This window comes from Nycticebus coucang, chromosome 8 (genome assembly GCF_027406575.1).
Source record: "Nycticebus coucang isolate mNycCou1 chromosome 8, mNycCou1.pri, whole genome shotgun sequence".
Lineage (NCBI taxonomy): Eukaryota > Metazoa > Chordata > Mammalia > Primates > Lorisidae > Nycticebus > Nycticebus coucang.
In genome coordinates this window covers 86,038,654-86,063,002 of record NC_069787.1, presented here as the reverse complement: position 1 = coordinate 86,063,002, position 24,349 = coordinate 86,038,654, and positions in this window count along the sequence as shown.

The window sequence follows — 24,349 nt, the reverse complement described above, 5'->3', positions numbered from 1 at the left end:
TAAGCTAAGGAATAATAAGAACCACCGAGCTGGAAGAAGAAAGGAAGGAGTTTTCCTTAGAGTCTTAAGAGAGGACCTGGCCTGGCCAACACATTTACTCTGAAATTCTGGCCCCCAGAACCGTGGGAAAAGAAAACTTTGTTGTGGTAACTTGTTCTGCAGCCCAAAGAAACTAAGGGACTATGGAAAAAGGGCTCAACTGAAAGGGCCTACTGCATAGAAAACAATTGATAAATGCCTCCAATAATTATTACTTATATCTCACGATGTTCCACCATCAATGAGGACATTCTGCAGTGAGTAGCAGAAGTGTCACCATCTGAAAGTCTGAAAGACTAGGGATAGAATCACTGATTTTATTCAGAATCTGTATTTTTTTCCATTATTTTTTACACCCAAACCTCTACCCCTACCACTAAAAACAAAAATAAACTTTTTTATTTGTACAACTAAATTTAACCATACAGCCTGATATTAATTTAAAAAGAATCCATACCAATAAAAAATTCTAAATAAATAGGCATCTAGGTTCAGTTTGGACAATATTTCAAAATACCTAGGTAGGTTAAGCTAATTCTAACATTAAATTCCCAGATTTTTTAATAAAATATTCTTTTAGCTCAGAGACAGTAGAGAATGTAAGTGGGGTGACTGCCTACCTCACATGGTTATAGGAGGAGGAGGAAAATCAAAACTTGGCAGGTAGAAAGGTAATGTTTGAGAAGTGGAAGGGGGCTGTTTCCAGAAGGGAGCCAGCAACAGGGCTGCATGGTACACCGAGGACAAAGAGCACAAATGCCATGAAGCACAATCCCAAAGGACGCCCTGCCTGGCAATGGAGGGAAGGTTCACGTATGTTCCTCATGCTTCAAAATCTTAAAACAAAGCTTGTATTCCACTACAGCCTAGGGTTTTTTTTTTTAATTTTTTTTATTTTTTTGGCCAGGGCTGGGTTTAAACCCGTCACCTCTGGTATATGGGGTTGGCGCCCTACTCCTTTGAGCCACAGGCGCTGCCCCACTACAGCCTAGTTTTAATTAAAGGGCATAACCCTTTAAAAACCAAACCAAAGTCGTATAGAATTGAAGGTCTGGGATACTCGAGATGGCACTTTTGGAACCGAGAGTCTCCCTCACTATGAGTGTGATTTAGACTATTGAACAGCTGCAGCAGACCTTTCCAGAGTGGCTGCCTCATTCAGTAAGCCTGCCCATTCCCCTGGTCACCTCCCTGTAGAGGTAGACAGGTAAGTCTACCCTACCTGTAGAAATGGGCCATGTCTTGACCACTTTCCTCATCCCTGAACTATCATTCTTTGGTTGTTAAGGTAGGCCAATTGGTGGATACCTTACCCAAACTAAGCCAATCAGATTCTTTGTCCTGGGAATTTGGGGGATGTTTGTTCGCTTGTTTATTTGTTTGAGACAGTCTCATTCTTTCGCCCTGGGTAGAGTGCTGTGGCATCCTTGTACCTCACAGCAAACCCAAACTCTTGGGCTTAAGTGATGCTCCTGCCTTAGCCTCCTGAGTAGCTGGAGCTATAGGCGCCCATCACAATGCCTACCTAGTTTTCCTATTTTTAGAGACAGGGTCTTGGTCTTGCTCAGGCTGGTGTGAAATTCCTGAGCTCAAGCAATCCACCAGCTTCAGCCTCCCAGAGTGTTAGGATTACAGGTGTGAGTCACCTGAATTTGAAATTTGGAACATACACAAATATGAACTAGGAGTCTTTGCAGCAGAGTCACACTCATGGTAGACAGGTGAAGAGATAGTTCTGAAACTCCAGACTCCCTTTGCTGTGGACTCCACCCAGCTATGATCTTAGACTTCCTAGGCCTGAGATTTTCCCTCCTGCTTGGATTTCATGAGCTATCTAAGCATTCCTTCAGTAAATTGTCATAAACTGTTAATTAAGGGCTTCCATTGCTTGTACGAGTACCATAGTCATGTTCCCTGGGTCAAACCCAGGGTGTTGTGCAGATGGCCTCTTATGGCCAGGAAGAGGGTGTGCCTTGGGGGGGAGTACTGGTAAATATATAAGGCAGTGCAACAGCTGAGCATTAGTGATGAAGTGGAGATTATCTTTGTAGCTGGCACAAAATTTCAGGTAACACGTTGGTCGAACACCAGCAATGAAATTGTAGGTAGAATTATCTTAGTTGCTAGCATCAAACTCCTCTTTAGTGGAGAACTATCTATATAAAGACAAATAAGAATCTTAAGAGTTGCCTTCTTCCAACCTTCAGTGAAATTCACCAAATTTATTCAAACTGCATGTGAACAGTTATTTATTATTGGAACAAAACGCAAGCTTGAGTTTTTCACTGGAATTGATGTGGTGTAAAACATTCAAGGACACTGGAACCTAGGAGGCGGTAGACCCAGAGTGTAAATGCCCAAGTCTTGGCAGGAGTGTGGAAAAGGGTTTTGAACTTCTTGTGGCCATGAAATTGAACCAGGGAAGGTGGGAAGGCAGATACAAAGGTATTTCCCTTAGACCTCAAGGAGTAAGGGGGACCCCAGAGATGCCAGCTGGAGTTACCAGCTGGAGTTAATGGGAAAATGGCACCTTTGAGCAAACAAATTTCAATCTCATTTCCTAGAGTAAATAGGAATATTCCCTTGCTTTCCTCATTCATCATGTACCCTTTTCTGAGAAGAATATTAGGCATAAATAAAACTCTATCTGAAGTTGTATATATACCTCAAGGTAAAGAAAAGATAAACACTTACAAACCTATTCCTCTTAGAATTGAAACCAAGTGTGAGTCAGGGGAATATAGAAGAAAAATCCTAGCTCTTTCTTTGGCATTTGGCAATGAACTGGATAAATGGCCTGACATAAGCAGCAAGAACAAGAATTGAGGAGAAAACGTTTCTTTTGAATAGAAAGAAGTGGTTGATACAAACCGTGCTAAGTGTCTTTAGTGGCCCACATCACATTGCGAGGCACCTTTTCAGCCACAGCTGCAGAAGCCAGTTCTGGGCAAACTCAGACTCACCTGAGCTGATAGCATCTTACCACTGTGAAGTCCCTTTGCTTTCTGTCCTAAGGCCTCCCTAAGGCCAGACTCGCTCTCTTCTTGAGCTTAAGTGCATGGTCAAGGCTTCCGGGGCAAGGTTCAATGAGTATGAAGCTGGTGGATAAATGTGCAACTCCTATCATTTGGATGAACATGTCTAGTAGATGTTTTTATGACTCTGAGGAGCTCCCAGTGGAACTCAGCCCACTTGCACACAGAGGCACCTAATTTCTTTCTCTTTTTAAATTTCAGATTGATGTAAGGGTACATACAATTAGATTACACTGTATGCATTTGTTAGGTCAAGTCCGAGTTGTAGTTGAGCTCTTCACCCAGGACGTGTGCCATATACCCCTACATTGTACTGACATGTGGAGAGCTTACCACTTGCTCTCTCTTCTCCCCCTCCCCCTTCTTCAACATAAATGGGTTTTTCTCTCATGTGGGGATGTAGTTGTTCAGCTACTAGTTTCATATTAATATTGAGTACATTGGATGCTTGCTTTTCCATTTCAGTGATACTTAGGAGGATATTGTCCAAATTCCTCCAGGTAAATACAAAAGATGTGAAGTCTCCATCTTTTTTTGTGGCTGAGTAATATTCTGTGGCATACAAATGCCACAGTTTATTGATCCATTCCTCATTTCTTAATGTCTCCCTATTAGTTTGCGCTCCTCACCTACCTCACTGTCCTCATTCTCTCGCTTATGCTTCCTGGGGTCACCTCCTAAACAAATTGTCTGCTCCCTAGGCTTTGTCTCAGGGAAATGCAGGTGAGAGAGAAATGTTACAGCATTTGGGGGAGATGGAAGGCAAAAGAATTTGGTTTTGAAGATCAAATAAAGAAGCAAGACGTCAAATGTCCTGAGGTTAGAGGAGAATGCCAGGTCAAATATGTTCCAGGAATCCTGAAAGTAGGAGGAACCAATTTTAGAACTCTATATTTATCAAGCAAAGAAGACATGATCAATTCTTAGATGAGTCAAACTCTCTTGGGCACCTTAGTGGTCTTCTTGCATTAATAATTGGTGTCTAGCAATACAGCCCCCTCATTTCAATTATGGGCAACGTCTTATGAAGTGAAGAATTAATAGTCTAAGAAATTCAGTGAAGAAATAGTGATCTAAGAAATCTCCCTTTAGGAAATAATATCTAGCTCTTGGAATGTACACACTGGAGGGAGAGTCAGATATGTAGATGTAATGACTCCTACTTTTCTAAAACAATGCTGTGAAGAAGCCTAAGGTAGCTATATGGAGAGATAATTAGCAGACCCCACTTCTGTGGTTATCTTAGCTGAGCTTCTGAACATGTGAATGAATAAGCCATACTGGACATATGGTCCAGATGAGTCTTCAGACGACATTTAGTATCTGACTAAAGTGCATGAGAAAGCCCAGGTGAGAACTTCCCAGTTGTTCCAGTCACTGGACACAGTTATGAGAGGTAATAACAAATTATTGCTGTAAGCAAGTTAAAAGTGGTTTACAGTTTATTTATTTATTTATTTTGGTCTCTAATTGCCAAGAGATCGTTCCTTGGCTGGTTTACTGGAGAATGAAAGACACATGAGGCAAAGCAAGTTGTCCCAGCTCAGATCACAGATAAGCCAATGACCAGTAGCCCATGCTAACCTGGAAGATAAAAATGTACTAAATGAAGTGTTGAACACATCCAAAAGGAAATCCAAGCAGTGCTTTGGAAGCATCAGCTGGCTCTTACTAGCTGTAAATGATAAGGTGCCACGAGAGAGATGGCTTCAAAGAGAGGAGGCCAATTTGTAAGCTAAATTTAGAGAGAATATAGAAAGGCCTAAGCTGGAAAATAAAAACTTTCTTATCTGCAGCCTTTTGAATGAAAAGAAGATAATCAAATTAGGACATAACTTTAAGATAAGTTCAAATGAAAGATGTGGTTGTGAGATACTGTGTAAAGAGTTAGCTGAAAGAATTAAGGTAGTTTCTGGTAAGTCCACACAGGTAGACAGAAGGGCCTCTAGGAATTTTAAGGGTGACATCCCATAGCAGGTCACATACCTGAAATAGCAGTGACTAAGTCATCAGAGAGAGACTTGTCTTAAAAAGGATTGTGGATGTGAGTTTTAGGTATAGAGTTTTCTCAAATAAGATACGTAGAAAACTCATAAAGCTTTTGAGAAAACTACACTGGCAGAAGTGCCACCAGTTTGGACTGAGACTGTTCAAGGTGTAGAGAGGTCTTTGGATCCCCAGCTTTCCATGTGCAGAAAGCAGGCTGAGAATATGACTCTTGGAGCCTACATTTTAAGTGAGGAAAACAGACATACCACAAGTAAACAGATAAAAAACAAAAAAGATTCCATATAGTTATAGGCACTATGAAAAAAAATACATATAAAGGTAAAGGTATAGAAATTGACCTTTGGGGAGGATGGTGAGGGTCGTGTTAGATAGACTAGTCAGGGAAGGCCCATCTAAGGAGATGACATCTGAACAGAGACCTGAATGATATGAAGGAGCTGGACTCTTTGGGGGAGAATTTTCCAGGTAGAGGAAATGGGAAGTATAAATCCCCCCAGGTGGGAACAAAGCTTAGCCTTGCAGTTTATGTCTTCAGCAGAGGTAAACTCAATTATAGATCATCATATTTTCTGGAATTTGATGAGAACCATCTTGTTATCTGAATACTTTGCAACACATTTCAATATAGTGAGTTCCCCTCTGGTGAGTGATGGTGGCTTCTAATTGCACAGGGGGAGAAGCTGGGGTGATGGATGAATTTATGAGATAGAGGAAGAGAGAAGGGTGTTGTGTGCATCTGGATTTACAATTCCAGTATAAATAGCTGCTTGTTTCTAGATTATCCACTTGGTTGTTAGCTTGGTGAAACTTCAATTTCCTCCCACTAAAGCAGAGCATTTGAGAATGGCTCCTTTATATCTCCAAGGATCTAGTCCAAGAGATCTAGTAGCAGTGTTTCCCATTTTAAAGATGGGAAACTGAATTTTTCTACTGGCATCCTGAGAATAACTAGAGACACTAGGAATGGAATTCAGCAACTGGAGAATTTATTCCGTGTGGAAGCCAACCTCCAAGATGAGCTTCATTGAGCCTGACTTACTGGTATTCATGCTTTTGTGTTTTCCCTTCTCACATTGAATCACAACTGGCCTATATGACTGATAGATTATGGGGAAAGTGACAGTGTGTGACTTCTGAAGCTAGATCATAAAAGGTATTGCAGCTTCTACTTTGGGAGCACTCACCCTAGGGGAGTGGTTCTCAACCTGCCTAATGCTGCAACCCCTTTAATACAGTTCCTCATATTGTGGTGACCCCCAACCATAACGAACATAATTTTATGGTTGGGGGGTCACCACAACATGAGGAACCATATTAAATAGTTGTGGCATTAGGAAGGTTGAGAACCACTGCACTAGGGGAAGCCAGCTATCATGTAAAGATTTTTGAGCAGCCCTTATAGAGAGGTCTTCATGTTAGGAATGCCAAATTTAGAAAATAAAAATATAATTGGGATATAGTTATACTAAATTTTTTGTTTATTTGAAATCTAAATTTAACTCAGTGTCCTGCATTTGTCTGGCAACCTTACCTCATGGATGTGAATTGAGACCTCCCACTAACAGCCAGCTGCAACTTGCCAACCATGTGAGTGAGTCATCTTGGAAGTGGGACCTCCAGCCTCTGCCAAGCCTTCAGATGACTGCAGTCATGGCTGACACGTTCACCTCACCTTCTCAAAAGACCCCAAGTCAGAGCCACTCAACTAAGCCATTCCCAGATTCTTAGTCCACAGAAACTGTGCTGGATAATAATAACAATAGTTACTGCTGTTTTAGGCATGTAATTTTTGGAGGGATTTGTTGTGCAGTATTAAGTAACTAATACATTCTACCTTACTGCTAGATACAGTGTCCACAAAGATGACCAAGGCAGAGTTTCTGTCCTCAAAACAGTCCAAGCTGGGTGGGGAAGACAAACACAGGCAGGTTTTTATTTACAACATAATGTGATAAAGATGTGACAACACCCTACAGGAAAGTATGACTCAATCTGTCATTCTATTGGGGAAGTTCTCAAACAAGGTGAGTTTCAACATAAATTCTAAAGAAATTGTGTTGTCCAAGCAGGTGAGTTGGGAGGCCAAAAAGATATGCTAGGCAGAGAAAATGGAGAACTACAAACATTTAGTTTCCCTGGAATAGTGTATGTGAATGGAAGCCCTGGAGATGAGGCACCATGAGATTGTGCAGGGCTGATTAGGCTGCCCAAGGTGGTAATTTGTTAGGAGACAGTCTGTTAGGAGATCAGTAAGAGAATGGTATTCGGGGCTTGGACAGCAGCCACAGGGATGGGAAGAAGGCAGGATAGAACTGACAGGGCTCATTTGTCTGGGGCCTGCAGCAGCAGCTGCTCCATTGAGTATCTGTTGAGGGAGTGACAGACGGATGTGTGTGGGCTGAGTCAGTCAGGGCTGTCCGTGTGCTGCTTTGAGGATTGTGGTGTGTTATTCCCTGAAATAGGAATTAGAGGTGGACTTTTGTATTAAGCATCTGGACTGCAATCCAAGAGGTTCTAATAACTGAAATGCTTGGGGTTTGAAACCCAGCTTCCACCTAGAAGGTGTCACCTGCGACTCTGGCAGTCATCTGGATGTTTTCTGTAGGGACACATAGGGACAGCACATAGGAGATCCGCAAAGCAGCAGCTCTCCAGGGACAGACTCATCCTTTTACAGTCCAAGTGTTGGGTAAAAAGCCTCTGACTCTAGTTAGAAAGCTTGAGTGCTAGATGGGAGGAAGAGACAAGGAAAGGAACACTGGTGTTTAATTTGCAGTTTTCATCAGTTGATGGAAACATCATTCCTGCTCGAGTGTGTTTGATTAGGAGTGAGAAGCACATTTTCTTTTAAAAGTGCAGTGTGTGTGTGTGACAGAGAGGGAGAGAGAGAGATTTGGGTAGAACAGAGGCTAACAGGATCTTTGATTTAGAAGCCTGGCAACTGATTCTGTACAAGGGTGATGGCAAATGTGATCAAAGACACGACAGAGGAAGAGACACAGGGGTTTCATGAAGCTAACCTTCAAACAAAAGGAAACCAAAGCTTTTTAAACATCTCCCAGGAGCTGTACATATATGATCTCTTATACCCTTCGTGGTAATTCCAAGGTTAGGGCTAATTATCTCCATTTCACAGATATTAACATCTCAAGATCATACAAAGTAGAAATTGATAGAGCTAAAATTCAGACCCAGGCCTTTAACTCTGCAGCCTCTAAGCTTTGTGCTTTCTCAAGGGTGAGGATTTAGAATCCGTTTCCATCCTCCTCCTCTTCTAGCCTGAGACCCTCTCAGTCTAGGAGGGCTACTGTTTTCCCCCTGGCCCCATCTTGTGGGTGAGGTAGGAACATAATGAGGTCGGATGGATGGAGGGAGGCAGAGCTGGAGCATTTCCTGACCCTTTTATTCCCCTTTCCAAGATCATGGGGACATAGCCTTCTGGAGGCCAACACCTTTGTCCCCTCAGAGAGTTATGATGGATTCACTTAGGAAGCCTTTCTTTTTAAAGTACAGGGCACCATGGGAGCCCTAGAGTCCAACAATTATAATAACCAGCATTTATTGAACAGTTACTATTTGCCAGAGTGTGACAAACGGGAGGTAACTGCATTGGTACATTTAACCCTCTGAAGTTTTGCCTTCAATGCCCCTGTAGACCAGGCAATGAAGTTCAAAGAGGTGGAATAAGATGCCCATGATCACTTAGACAGTGTCCTAGAACCTGAATCTGAACCCACATAGGCTGGATCCCAGCAGCCAAGTTCTTAAGCATTGAGCACTGCTGTCCTGGGGCCATGAGAACTGGCCTATTGTTTCTTGGGCACATTGGTCTCTCCTCTGATTGCCTTCTTGACCTTCCCAGGAGACACCAGACGCTGTGGCCATCGGGAGTGGTTCTAAGTGTTTGGTGGGAAAGGGCAGGGAGTTAGCTGCCTTTAGTGTAGCTCAGCCTCAGCCTCTGGGGAGCCTCCATGCAATCCTGTCCCACCACCTCAACCAGCTCCTCCCTTTCTGAGCTGTGTGTTTGGGGTTGACCTCTGCTTGTTGGGGAGCTTCTGCAGCATTGTGTGTGTGTGTGTGTGTGTGGTCACCACACCTGTCACCTGCCCCTTATGCCAGCTGCCCTGTCTCTCGTGAGTACCAGGGGCCCCTGGAGCCTTTATACTCTGGCAGTCGTGTGGCCCATTGCTGTTGCCTTTTCTTTTGGAGCGTTAACTCAGTTGTGCTAAGAAGTAGGAAATCTCAGGGGTCCAGGGAGGCCAAAGGCTTTCTCAGAGTCACACAACATGTCTGTAACAGTCTGGGATTTTGACACTTCCCTTTCCCACTTCCAGGTGAACCAAGAGTTCCTCCTTTTGGCCATCACTGACCTCAAGCCTGATGATGCCTTGTTACCCAGAGCCGCCCTCCCAGAAACCCTGCTGCCATTCCCTCTGCTTTCTAGCTGCTCTTAGGTTAAGAAGGTCCCAGTGAGTCTTCTGCTGGAAGCAAGTAGCTCCGTGAAGTTGAGACCCCCTCCCCTGCACCTACACCCCCGGCTTGGGGTATGCTGTGATCTCAGCCAGGGAGATGACTGTTGCTCAGGTGGTTCAGTGAGTCATGGAGTACCTGCCTGGTTCCAGCCACAGGGTAGGAACAAAGGCCCAGAGTCTACTCCCATCTGTCATGAGCCTGCGCCTCAGTGTAAGGCAGGCATTCAGAGCCAGGGTCTTTCAGGGGTGAAACATTCCCTCTGTAATCACGGCAGCAAACAGCCTCTTGGCTCTATTTTTACAGTCCTTGCTTTGGATATCATCAAGGCAAGGCTTTCCCAGGAGCTTGCTAAGTCAGATTGTCCCTGAGGGACTCCAGGGGAAAGCTAGCCAGGCACAGCTGGGCCAGGATGAATGCATGGCCACCAGTGGGGCCCTTCCTTATGTGGTCACCTGCTCCTCCTCCACAATTTGGGAAGACGTGTCCAGGCCAGACTGTCAGAGCCCTGACCCTCCAATGACCCTGGATTTGACTAACTGTCAGAGCCTGGAGGGGACTCCTTCAGTCACCAGCTGACAAGTCCTTAATTCTGAAGGGCCTCCTGCAGGCCAGGCCTGCTCTGTGGGCCAGGACCATGGCAATCTTGGGCACACTCGTGCCATGACAGGTGAGGACACTGAGGTGAGGACATCGCCTTTTTGAGAAGGCCTGTAGCTCCATCTGCACTATCTCTGTGCTTGACTTTCCTTCAACCTTCCCACAACTTTCTCACAGCTCAAAATTTTCTTTTAATTTTTTTTTTTATAAAGAGATTAAGGTGAAGCTACTCCATGGGCTGCATTTAATTTGTGTTCTATTCATGTGTAAGGCTGCCCTGGCTGTTACCCAGGCAAGAATTCTGGGTGTGGTCCTCCCCTGTTAGCAGACAATTTTTGTGCTTTTGCCTCAGGTTCACGGTGTGATCTCTGGGTATTCACTGAATTCTCTGAAGCTCAGGGGGACCATTTGACTGAACCAGGGAGAGAGGACTTGAGATAGTCTCAGAGCAGCGAGCACCTCTCCCAGTCTAGGGGGCGCATCCATCCCACCCCAGAGGGTGGCATTGTTTCTGCCTATTATAAAGGGAAACTTTAATTGAAGCAAACATCAGGCTGGTGTGAACAGCTCACAAATCACAACAGGAAATACATTACACCATTGGGAACAAATGCTGTGGAAATTTTCTTCACAGAATAGGGAGGGAGAATGTTCCATCCTGCCAGACAATTGTACCAAATGGTTAGATGTGGAAATAATTAGCTAATTTCTTTTAAGTTTTGAGTTTTATGTATGTTTGTTTTTAATTCATCCTAATGTATTCACCTCAGTATAATGGTGTGATATGTATATACAAACGTGCCTGAAAGCCTGTGGTTTAGAAGGAGCTCCTCCCCTTAATGGCTTTTCCTTTATTCTGCAACCAGAAGGCAGTGATGTGGCCAATTGTCCCTGTGACTGCTTGGCCTCACTCCAGAATTTCATTGCCTTCCTCACTGCTGAGGGGGGGATGTGATCTCTGCACTTCACATGGGTATCTAATTGGATCCTCTCTGTGCCACTTTCACAGCCAAATCTGAAGAGTTTGTATTACTTCTAACATAATGCTGTTTCATTTAGCATCTTCTAAGATGGAGCAAGGAAAATAGGGTTGTTCATTCTATTGATTGATTGGCTCATTCATTCACTCATTTATCTATCTATTTACGTTCTTTCTTTCTTGATTTGGGTTCTCCCCAAAACATAGTTTTTAGCGATAACTGAGGTCCAGGTAATTTTTTGGAAAGGTGATTCCAGGGAGATGTGAGCAAGTGGGGAGACTTAGAGAAGAGGAGGAAGAAGTGCCGATAGAGAGGGAGTTGGTGAAGCAGATAGATCACAACTGGTATTGCCATGGACACCTGGGGCTCAGTCTCTGCAGGAGCCCTCTAGGGAACTGCATAGAAAGCTCCTAAAAATTGTTCCCCTGGCAAACAGAAGGCTGGAGCATTTATATACCATTTTCCATCTGTCTTTGAGGATTTCTCTTGGGAGTATTGACTTCCCCACCCTCCTGGGCTACACGTGTGTGGATTGAGCAAGTCTTGTTGGCTTTGGAGAAAGCCCTGAGGCAGAAAGATGGGGTAAAGCTCAGAGAACTAGTATGCCATCACACACAAGGATTAGTCCATCACAGTTACAAGCAGAAGTCAGAGGGTACAAATGCATTTACTGCAATTCCCCTCATTTTCAAAGGAAAAGAAAGAAGGAAAAGTAAAAGAAAGCCAGATTTGCAATAGTGTAAACAAATCCCTACAGTATAAGAGATAAAAAATGTGATGGGGCAATGAAAGAAGAATAGAACAAAATTTCCCATGGGGCTCCCTAGAAACCAATGCAAGGAGGGAAACTAATGAGTTGTCCCCTCGTGGGGACACAATTCAGTGTCCACAGAACAAAAGCAAACTGTTAATCTGCCAGCATAACCTTTCCCATAGCTCTCATAGCAAAGCAAAGGCATTGTACACTCTGCTGACATTGACATTACAACAGCGAACATAGTGGCTTCCCTGCTCTCCCTAAGTTCCAATGGTTAAAGAGTCAGTTCTCAAAACAACAGATAGCATAATATTTTTGACAGGACTCTTTCCATTAAGTAACAGGAGCCCAAGTCAAATTCCATTAAGTATCAGGAGCCTATGTCAAATTAACCTTAGCAAATAGGGGCATTTATTAGTTTGTGCACTTTGAAAGTTAGGAGTGGGCTGACTTTAGGCCAAGCTGGGTTCAGAGGTTCATATGTTTTTTTTTGGATTCATTCTCTGTCTATGAATTCTTTGGCCCTGCTTTCCTCAGTATGGCTTCATTTCTAGACATTCTTTTCCTGTGTATAAAGAAGTGGCCCTTGGCAGCTCCAAGCTTATATGGCCCTAGAGACACTTACCCTCCTAGCATTCATGCAGAAAATCTCATGAAAGGATTCCAGGGACTCTGCTTGAGGCACACCTCTGTCCCTTGAAGTAATCACTCTATGGGGTCTGTGATAGGCCTTGCCTGGGCTGTGTATCCACCTCTGCAGCCAGATACAGGCAGATTTCTGTTCTCTATACGCTATCCCACCAGACTAACACAGGATAAAAAGAAGAAAGCTGGGCAGGCCAATGCTCAGATGTCCAGTGCACCCACCACAACATTTCAGACTCTAGATTACCTGCAATACTTGGGTGGGGGCCATTTTTGAGTGATGTCTGATCTTAGCAATCTAGTGGGAGGGACCAGATAACCTGTCCGAGAGTACAGTTACCACTAGGACTGGGCAAAAAAAAAAAAAAAAAAAAAAAATCTCCTCCAATCCCCTGGAGCAAAGGGCAGTCGGCAGCACTTCACCATGGTTGGTGCAGTCGGTTTTGACCTTTAGGAGAGAGCCAATTCTGGAGAACAACCTAACTTCTTTGATTGAATACTCACATAATACGTTGGAACATGCTAGGAGATTAAGATCTAATGATGATAAAATGAAGATCATAATAAAACACCTTCCACTTAGCCTAGCAGTTCTTACCTTAGACAGAGTCTCACTTTGTTACCCTCGGTAGAGTGCCATGGCAACACAACTCACAGCAACCTTCAGCTCTTGGGCTTAGGCGATTCTCTTGCTTCAGTCTCCCGAGTAGCTGGAACTACAGGCACCCACCACAACATCTGGCTATTTTTTTTTTGTTGCTGCAGTTTGGCCGGGGCTGGGTTAGAACCCACCACCCTCAGTATATGGGGCCAGCGCCCTACTCACTGAGCCACAGGTGCCGCCCTAAAATAGCTCATTCATGAAGGCAAAATATAAAACATACTTTGGTGGTCCCAAAGTAGAAGGTAAGTGGAAAGGAAAAAACAAACCTGAACACATTGAGAGGAGATTATTGTTATTATATCTAAGTTAAAAAAGAGCTATAATGGCATGATCAGCGATCGGTGCCCGGACCTCCATAAAGAGCTGCTCTGCGGTGAGTAATCAGTGCCTGGACCTCCATAAGAGCTGTGTGCGATCAGCCATCTGCGCCCATCCGACTCGCTAAGAGCTGCGGCCTCTCGGCCTCCCCACGCCCAGACCAAGAACTCCGGGAGCCACGCAAACCCTGCGTCCTCCCTCTTGTACCCTCCCTGCCTCCACACTGACCCACTAGTCTGGCCAAGGACTCTGGTAGTCGCGTGCCCTCCGGAGCCCTCCCTGCCTCTGTGCAAAGCCCTTCTCTTGGCCAGAGACTACTGGAGCCTTGGGCTCTCTGAGCCAAAATCACTGGGTGCCAGGCACTCCCAGGACCGTGTGCACATACCCCACCCTGTTGCTGGATCCCAGTGTGTCACACCCTGGAGCTGCTCCCACAACCAGAACTCCCTGGCTAAGGAAGCCCCAGAGAAGCTACACAGGGTCACTCCCTACAAAGATCCAGCAACAATAGAGAGATCCCACTGGGGTCTAATCTTGGAGAGAAACCTCCCCAACTCTAAGGACAGCCAGAAGCAATAGTGGAAAACAATCATGAGGCGAAATCAAGGGAAAAACTCTGGCAATATGAGTAATCAGAGTAGATCAACTCCCCCAAGGAGCAATGGGGCAGACACAGCATAAGATCCCATGCACAAACAAATAGCTGAGATGTCAGAAATTGAATTCAGAATCTGGATAGCAAATAAGATCAAACTAGAATTCCAAGAAGTAACCCAAAAGATATCTCAAGAATTCAATGGATTCAAAGACCAAATGACCAAAGACTTTGACATATTGAGACAAGAAGTTGCAGCCCTCACAGATCTGAGAAACACAGTAGAATCCCTCAGTAACAGAAGGCAGCAAGCAGAAGAAAAGATGTCTGACATTGAAGATAAAGTTTTCAAATGCTCCCAAACACTCAAAGAGGAAGAGAAATGGAGGGCAAAAATGGTTCACTCTCTCAGAGAGCTCTGGGATAATTTGAAGAAAACCAATATTCGTCTTACAGGGATACCCGAAAGTGATGAAGTGACTTCACAAGGCCCAGAGTCTCTTCTCCATTAGATTATGACAGAGAATGTTCCAGACATGCCAAGAGATTCTGAAATTCAGATAGCAGACAGTTTCAAAACTCTAGCATGACTCAACCCAAATAAGACATCCCCCAGACACATCATAATCAATTTCACTAAAGTTAATATGAAGGAGAAAATTCTGAAAGCAGCCAGACGAAGGAAAACCATCACCTACAAGGAGATGAATATTAGAATAACTGCAGATCTCTCTGCTGAAACCTTTCAAGCTAGAAGAGGATGGTCATCGACTTTTAATCTCCTAAAACAAAATAACTTTCAACCCAGGATCCTGTACATAGTTAAACAGAGTTTCATTTATGATGGAGCAATTAAATACTTTAATGACATTCACATGTTGAAGAAATTTGCGATAACTAAACCAGCTCTCCAGGATATTCGCAGACCTATCCTCCACAAAGACCAGCGTAATCCTCCACCACAAAAGTAAACCCACGCAGAAACTGTCGATCAAATTCCAACTTCCATAGTCACCAAAGGATTAAAAATGTCCACCGGAGCCTCAAAAGACTTGTCAATATTGTCAATTAATATGGTTTAAACTGTCCTCTAAAGAGGCACAGGTTGGCTGACTGGATACAAAAACTCAAGCCCAATATCTGCTGCATACAAGAATCTCACCTTACATTAAAAGACAAATATAGACTCAAGGTGAAGGCATGGTCATCTATACTCCAGGCAAATGGAAAACAAAAAATGCTGGTGTTGCAATCCTATTCACAGATGAAATAGGCTTTAAACAAACCAAAATAAGGAAGGATAAGGATGGACACTTCATATTTTTTAAAGGTAATACTCAATATGATGAGATCTCTATTATTAATATTTATGCACCCAACCAGAATGCACCTCAATTTATAAGATAAACTCTAACAGACATGAGCAACTTGATATCCTCCAGTTCCATAGTAGTTAGAGATTTTAACACCCCTTTAGCAGTCCTGGATAGATCCTCCAAAAAAAGCTAAGCAAAGAAATTTTAGATTTAAACTTAACCATTCAACATCTGGACTTAACGGATATCTACAGAACATTTCATCCCAAAAAAACTGAATGCACATTCTTCTCATCAGCCCATGGAACATACTCCAAAATCAACCACATCCTAGGCCACAAATCTAACCTCAGCAAATTAAAAAAAATAGAAATTATTCCTTGCATCTTCTCAGACCATCGTGGAATAAAAGTTGAACTCAATAACAACAGGAATATGCATACCCATACAAAAATATGGAAGCTAAATAATCTTATGGCTGAAGGATAGATGGGTTATAGATGAGATTAAGAAGGAAATCACCAAATTTTTGGAACAAAACAACAATGAAGACATGAATTAGCAGAAGCTCTGGGATACTGCAAAGGCAGTCCTAAGAGAGAAATTAATAGCACTACAAGCCTTCCTCAAGAAAACTGAAAGAGGAGGGGAGACAAGATGGCGGACTGAAGCCAGCTTTCAACAAAGGCTCCCGTCCAGAAGGAGAGTTAAGGGACAGGAATTTAGTAAGTATCCTGGTGGACTTGAGCCTCACCAAGAGAGAAGGCTGAAGAACGCACATCAACACCGCTGAGGCAAGTTGTGATCACAAGGACGCAAACAAAAGGTACAAAATCCACCACCAAGCGGACGGGAGTCCCCCTCCCCCATGAGACCGGCTCTGGAGCCCCACAATTGAACAAGCGGGCAGAAATTAAAGCCCCTCCCACTACACTCCACGGGAGAGACCTTCTAAAAACTGGACCTACCTCCCCTACTGGGGTGCCGTGGCGTTCTCCTGCCGGACATAGGGCTGAATAAAACTTTGGGAATCCTTTGCCGGCAACCCTGAATCCCCGGCGCTCCCCTCCCGCCCACTGAGGTCTGGAGGCCTGTCCCCCAGGACTTCGGATCCTTGGGTGATTTCTCAAGGGGAGTGGACAGTCCCCGAGTTGCGACTGGTCAGCATTGACTCTGAGGTGCGCCGAGTGAGGAGAGGGCACCGGGCTGAGGGGGAGTCACGCCTCGCGGCACTTCCCTGCGGTGCAGTGCACCAACCCTCCCCGGGCATAGGGAGCCCAAGACTGAATCAGACTCTGGCCTCCCCGCTGAGAGCTGAGAACCCCTACTCTCACTCGGGGTCTGAGGGCCTATCCCCCAGGAGTTCGGCTCCTTGGGTGATTTCTCGAGGGGAGTGCACAGTGCCTGAGCTGCGTCAGGTCAGCGCTGACTCTGGGACACGTGAGCGAGGAGAGGGCACTCCGCTGAGGGGAAATCAAGCCTTGGCGGCACTTCCCTGCGGTGCAGTGCAGGAGCCCTCCCCGGACCGTAGTATTGCGTGAAACTGAATGAAACTCTAGCTTCCCCCCACCCCACTCCCAATCCGGGTCTGGGGGCCCATCCCCCAAGAGTTCTGATTCTTGGGGGATCTCTTAAGGGGTGTGGACCCAGCACAAACTGCGGCCGCTCAGTGCTGACTCTGGGGCACGGGACAGAGGAGAAAAGGGTCACCTGAGTGCCCACACCAGAGCAGCAGTTCCCTGGAGGTAGATCAACAGCCGTTTTTTCTTTAACAGCAGAACACTCACTTCTGGATATTCTGAGGCCACACCCCCTGTCTCCCTGGGCAACCAGAGGAGGCCACGGTGACACGGCTCACAAACCCAGAAGCCTCCAGGGCGGGGCCGACCCAGAGAGGTGTTCAGACGCAATTCTCCAGCAGCAAAGACGTTTGAACTCAAAACAGCCCGTCTCCCGTAGGCGACGACAGGAACAGAGACAGAACCTCACAAAGTTGTCTGTTCTGTTCTGTTCTGTTAGCAGCATCCATCAGGGACGGGGCTAAGCCTGAGTGAACACCTCCTTCCCATCACCTGCATCAAACACTCAAAGATGTCAGGCCCCATCTCCTCCTGCTAGATAGCGGCAGTCTGTGGGGGCCTGGCAGACTTCCTCGCGATTCAGGCAGGTGCAAACCCCTGGAGTGTCTGTTCACTGCAGGCAACTGGGTTAGCCATCTGCAGAGATACCAGTGACTGGGTCCGACGGAGGGGCAAAGTGGGGAAGGAGACGTCAACCTTCCCAGACTGCTCTGTTTGCGGGGTGGCTCCTCCTGACTCCACGCTGCACTGGGGTGAGCTGTCTCAGAGGAGTCACCAGGCCCCTGTGATCCAGTTCCCAGAGACCTCTTGAACCCTTCCACCCGAGACAAGTGCCGATTGAGACAGTTGTTTCGGACCTTTTGAACTGGGCTAATAGACTGAGGACTTTTCAGGTGGTGACCTGGGTGTGCGATTGTAGGAAGGTTTGATTCTCCTTTTCCAACTGGGGCCAGAGGTGGGCAGGCGGGGTGACTTAATTGCTGATTTTTCCACACAGCTGAGACTTCAAGCCAGAGTAGAAGTTGCAATAGGATCGAACAGAAACCAGCTGAAAACAAGACAGAACCACTTTGCTCCACCACACCAGACAGGGCCCCAGTTTCTCAGGCCACAACACTGTACGGGCCCTCAATAAAACCTCAGGGGAAAAACCAAAGGGAGTAAACCATGGGGCGGAATCAGCGGAAAAACTCTGGTAACATGAATAACCAGAATAGATCAACCCCCCCAAGAAAAGATACGGCAGATGTGATTGAAGATCCCATTCATAAACAACTGGCTGAGATGTCAGAAGTCGAATTCAGAATTTGGTTTGCAGACAAGATTAATAAAATGGAATTAGGAATTCGAGGAGAAATTCAAAAACTGTCTCAAGAATTTAACGAATTTAAAGACAAAACCACCAAAGACTTAGACACACTGAAACAAGAACTTACAGCCCTCAAAGATATGAAAAATACAGTAGAATCCCTCAGTAACAGAATGGAGCAAGCAGAAGAAAGGATTTCTGACATTGAAGATAAAGTCTTCGAACGCTCCCAATCTCTCAAAGAGGAAGAGAAATGGAGAGCAAAAACGGATCACTCACTCAGAGAGCTCTCAGATAATTCGAAAAAAAATAACATAAGGGTTATAGGAATTTCGGAGACTGATGAAGTGGCAGCCAAGGGCACAGAGGCCCTTCTACATGAAATTATGAAAGAAAATTTTCCAGACATGCCTAGAGAATCTGAAATTCAGATAGCAGACAGCTTCAGAACCCCAGCACGATTCAACCCCAATAAGTCATCCTCCAGACATATCATAATTAGCTTCACTAAAGTTAACATGAAAGAGAAGATTCTCAAAGCAGCCCGGCGAAAGAAAACTATAACGTATAAAGGTAAGAATATTAGAATAACTGCAGATCTCTCTGCTGAAAATTTTCAAGCAAGAAGAGGCTGGTCATCAACTTTTAATCTCCTAAAGCAAAAAAACTTTCAACCCAGGATCTTGTATCCAGCTAAACTGAGTTTCATCTATGATGGAGAAATTAAATACTTCAATGACATTCATATGTTGAAAAAATTTGCCATAAGTAAACCAGCTCTTCAGGATGTTCTCAGACCTATCCTCCACAATGACCAACCCAATCCTATACCACAAAAGTAAACTCACTCAGAAACTTCGGATCAAACTCCAACTTCCACACTGGCGAAAGGATTAAAAATGTCCACTGGACCTTTGAAAAACTCGATACCCAAAATTCCACCAGACTTATCCTTACTCTCCATCAATGTGAATGGCTTAAACTGTCCTCTAAAGAGGCATAGGTTAGCTGACTGGATACAAAAACTTAAGCCAGATATTTGTTGCATACAAGAGTCACATCTCAACTTAAAAGACAAATACAGACTCAGGGTGAAAGGATGGTCATCCATATTTCAGGCAAATGGTAATCAGAAAAAAGCAGGTGTTGCAATTTTATTTGCAGATACAGTAGGCTTTAAACCATCAAAAGTAAGGAAGGACAAGAATGGTCACTTCATATTTGTTAAGGGTAATACTCAATATGACGAGATCTCAATTATTAATATCTATGCACCCAACCAGAATGCACCTCAATTTATAAGAGAAACTCTAACAGACATGAGTAACTTGATTTCCTCCAGCTCCATAATCGTTGGAGATTTCAACACTCCCTTGGCAGTGTTGGATCGATCCTCCAGAAAGAAGCTGAGCAAAGAAATCTTAGATTTAAACCTAACCATCCAGTATTTAGATTTAGCAGACATCTACAGAACATTTCATCCCAACAAAACTGAATACACATACTTCTCATCAGCCCACGGAACTTACTCCAAAATTGATCACATTTTAGGTCACAAGTCTAACCTCAGTCAATTTAAAGGAATAGAAATTATTCCATGCATCTTCTCGGACCATCATGGAATAAAACTTGAATTGAGTAACAACAGGAATCTGCATACCCATACAAAAACATGGAAGTTAAATAACCTTATGCTGAATGATAGCTGGGTCAGAGATGAGATTAAGAAAGAAATCACCAATTTTTTGGAACAAAATGACAATGAAGACACAAGCTATCAGAACCTCTGGGACACTGCAAAGGCAGTTCTAAGAGGGAAATTTATAGCACTGCAAGCCTTCCTCAAGAGAACGGAAAGAGAGGAAGTTAACAACTTAATGGGACATCTCACGCAACTGGAAAAGGAAGAACATTCCAACCCCAAACCCAGTAGAAGAAAAGAAATAACCAAAATTAGAGCAGAATTAAATGAAATTGAAAACAAAAGAATAATACAACAGATCAATAAATCAAAAAGCTGGTTTTTTGAAAAGGTCAATAAAATAGATAAACCTCTGGCCAACCTAATCAGGAAAAAAAGAGTAAAATCTCTAATATCATCAATCAGAAACAACAAAGACAAAATAACCACAGACTCATCAGAAATCCAAAAAATCCTTAATGAATATTACAAGAAACTTTATTCTCAGAAATATGAAAATCTGAAGGAAATAGACCGATACTTGGAAGCACGCCACCTTCCAAGACTTAACCAGAATCAAGTGGAAATGTTGAACAGACCCATATCAAGTTCAGAAATAGCATCAACTATACAAAACCTCCCTAAAAAGAAAAGCCCGGGACCAGATGGTTTCACGTCAGAATTCTACCAAACCTTTAAAGAGGAATTAGTACCTATATTACTCAACCTGTTCCAAAATGTAGAAAAAGAAGGAAGACTACCCAACACGTTCTATGAAGCAAACATCACCCTGATCCCCAAACCAGGAAAAGACCCAACAAGAAAAGAAAATTTTAGACCAATATCACTAATGAATATAGATGCAAAAATATTCAACAAGATCCTAACAAACAGAATCCAGCAACACATCAAACAAATTATACATCATGACCAAGTTGGTTTTATCCCAGGGTCTCAAGGCTGGTTCAATATACGTAAATCTATAAATGTAATTCAGTACATAAACAAATTAAAAAACAAAGACCATATGATTCTCTCAATTGATGCAGAAAAAGCTTTTGATAATATCCAGCATCCCTTCATGATCAGAACACTCAAGAAAATTGGTCTAGAAGGGACTTTTCTTAAACTGATAGAGGCTATCTACAGCAAACCCACAGCCAATATCATATTGAATGGAGTTAAATTGGAATCATTTCCACTCAGATCAGGAACCAGACAAGGCTGCCCATTGTCTCCATTGCTTTTCAACATTGTAATGGAAGTTTTAGCCACCGCAATTAGGGAAGAAAAGGCGATCAAGGGTATCCATATAGGGTCAGAAGAGATCAAACTCTCGCTCTTCGCAGATGATATGATTGTGTATCTGGAAAACACTAGGGACTCTACTACAAAACTCCTAGAAGTGATCAAGGAATACAGCAGCGTCTCAGGTTACAAAATCAACATTCATAAATCGGTAGCCTTTATATACACCAACAACAGTCAAATTGAAAAAGCAGTTAAGGACTCTATCCCATTCACAGTAGTGCCAAAGATGAAATATTTGGGAATTTACCTAACAAAAGACGTGAAATATCTCTATAAAGAGAACTATGAAACTCTAAGAAAAGAAATAGCTGAAAATGTTAACAAATGGAAAAACATACCATGCTCATGGCTAGGAAGAATCAACATTATCAAAATGTCCATACTACCCAAAGCAATATATAATTTCAACGCACTCCCTATTAAAGCTCCACTGTCATATTTTAAAGATCTTGAAAAAACATTACTTCGTTTTATATGGAATCAGAAAAAACCTCGAATAGCCAAGACATTACTCAGAAATAAAAACAAAACAGGAGGAATCACACTACCAGACCTCAGACTTTACTACAAATCGATAGTGATCAAAACAGCATGGTATTGGCACAAAAACAGAGAAGTAGATATCTGGAATAGAATAGAGAACCAAGAGATGAATCCAGCTACTTACCGCTATTTGATTTTTGACAAGCCAATTAAAAACATTCAGTGGGGAAAAGATTCCCTATTTAACAAATGGTGCTGGGTGAACTGGCTGGCAACCTTCAGAAGACTGAAATTGGACCCACACCTTTCACCATTAACTAAGATAGACTCTCATTGGATTAAAGATTTAAACTTAAGACATGAAACTATAAAAATACTAGAGGAGAATGCAGGGAAAACCCTTGAAGAAATTGGTCTGGGTGAGTATTTCATGAGGAGAACCCCCCGGGCAATTGAAGCAGCTTCAAAAATACACTACTGGGACTTGATCAAACTAAAAAGCTTCTGCACAGCTAAGAACACAGTAAGCAGAGCAAGCAGACAGCCCTCAGAATGGGAGAAGATATTTGCAGGGTATAACTCTGACAAAGGTTTAATAACCAGAATCCACAGAGAACTCAAACGCATCAGCAAGAAAAAAACAAGGGATCCCATCGCAGGCTGGGCAAGGGATTTGAGGAGAAACTTCTCTGAAGAAGACAGGCGCACGGCCTTCAGACATATGAAAAAATGCTCATCATCTTTAATCATCAGAGAAATGCAAATCAAAACTACTTTGAGATATCATCTAACTCCAATGAGACTAGCCTATATCACAAAATCTCAAGACCAGAGATGTTGGCGTGGATGCGGAGAAAAGGGAACACTTCTGCACTGCTGGTGGGAATGCAAATTAATACATTCCTTTTGGAAAGATATATGGAGAACACTCAGAGATCTAAAAATAGATCTGCCATTCAATCCTGTAATTCCTCTGCTGGGCATATACCCAGAAGACCAAAAATCACAACATAACAAAGATATTTGTACCAGAATGTTTATTGCAGCCCAATTCATAATTGCTAAGTCATGGAAAAAGCCGAAGTGCCCATCGATCCACGAATGGATTAATAAATTGTGGTATATGTATACCATGGAATACTATGCAGCCTTAAAGAAAGATGGAGACTTTACCTCTTTCATGTTTACATGGATGGAGCTGGAACATATTCTTCTTAGTAAAGTATCCCAATAATGGAAGAAAAAACACCCAATGTACACAGCCCTACTATGATACTAATTTGGGACTCTCACATGAAAGCTATAACCCAGCTACAACTTAACAACAGGGGGAAGTGGGAAAGGGGGGGGTGGGTAGAGGGAGGGGAATCGGTGGGATCACACCTGTGGTGCATATTACAGGGGTATTTGCGAAACTTGGTAAATGTAGAATATAAATGTTTTGGCACAGTAACTGAGATAACGCCGGAAAGGCTACGTTAACCACTGTGATAAAAATGTGTCAAATGGTTTATGAAGTGAGTGTATGATGCCCCATAATCATATCATTGTATACAGTTATGATTTAATAAAAAAAAAAAAAGAAAACTGAAAGAGAGGAAGTTAATAACTTAATGGGATATCTCAAGCAACTGGAGAAGGAAGAACATTCCAACCCCAAACCCAGCAGAAGAAGAGAAATAACTAAAATCAGAGCAGAATTAAATGAAATTGAAAGCAAAAGAATTATACAACAGATCAATAAATCCAAAAGTTGGTTTTTTGAAAAGATCAATAAAATAGATAAACCTTTGGCCAACCTAACCAGGAAAAAAGGAGTAAAATCTCTAATTTCATCAATCAGAAATAGTAAAGATGAAATAACAACAGACCCCTCAGAAATTCAAAAAATCATTAACGAATATTACAAGAAACTCAACTCTCAAAAATACGAAAATCTGAAAGAAGTCGACCAATACTTGGAAGTACGCTACCTACCAAGACTTAGCCAGAACGAAGTGGAAATGTTGAACAGGCCTATATCAAGTTCTGAAATAACATCAACTAAACAAAATCTCCTTAAAAAGAAAAGCCCAGGACCAGATGGCTTTACATCAGAAATCTACCAAATGTTTAAAGAAGAATAAGTACCTATATTACTAAACCTCTTCCAAAATATAGAAACAGAAGGAATACTACACAACACATTCTATGAAGCAAACCTTATCTTGATCCCTAAACCAGGGAAAGACCCAAAAAGAAAAAAATATATAGACCAATATCACTAATGAATATTGATGCAAAAATACTCAGTAAGATCCTAACAAACAGAATCCAAAAACACATCAAAAAAATTATACACCATGACCAAGTGGGATTTATCGCAGGGTCTCAAGGCCGGTTCAACATATGTAAATCTATAAATGTAATTTAGCACATAAACAAACTAAAAAATAAAAGCCATATGATTCTCTCAATTGATGCAGAAAAAGCTTTTGATAATAACTAGCATCCCTTCATGATCAGAACGCTTAAAAAAATCGGTATAGAAGGGACATTTCTTAAACTAAAGAGGCC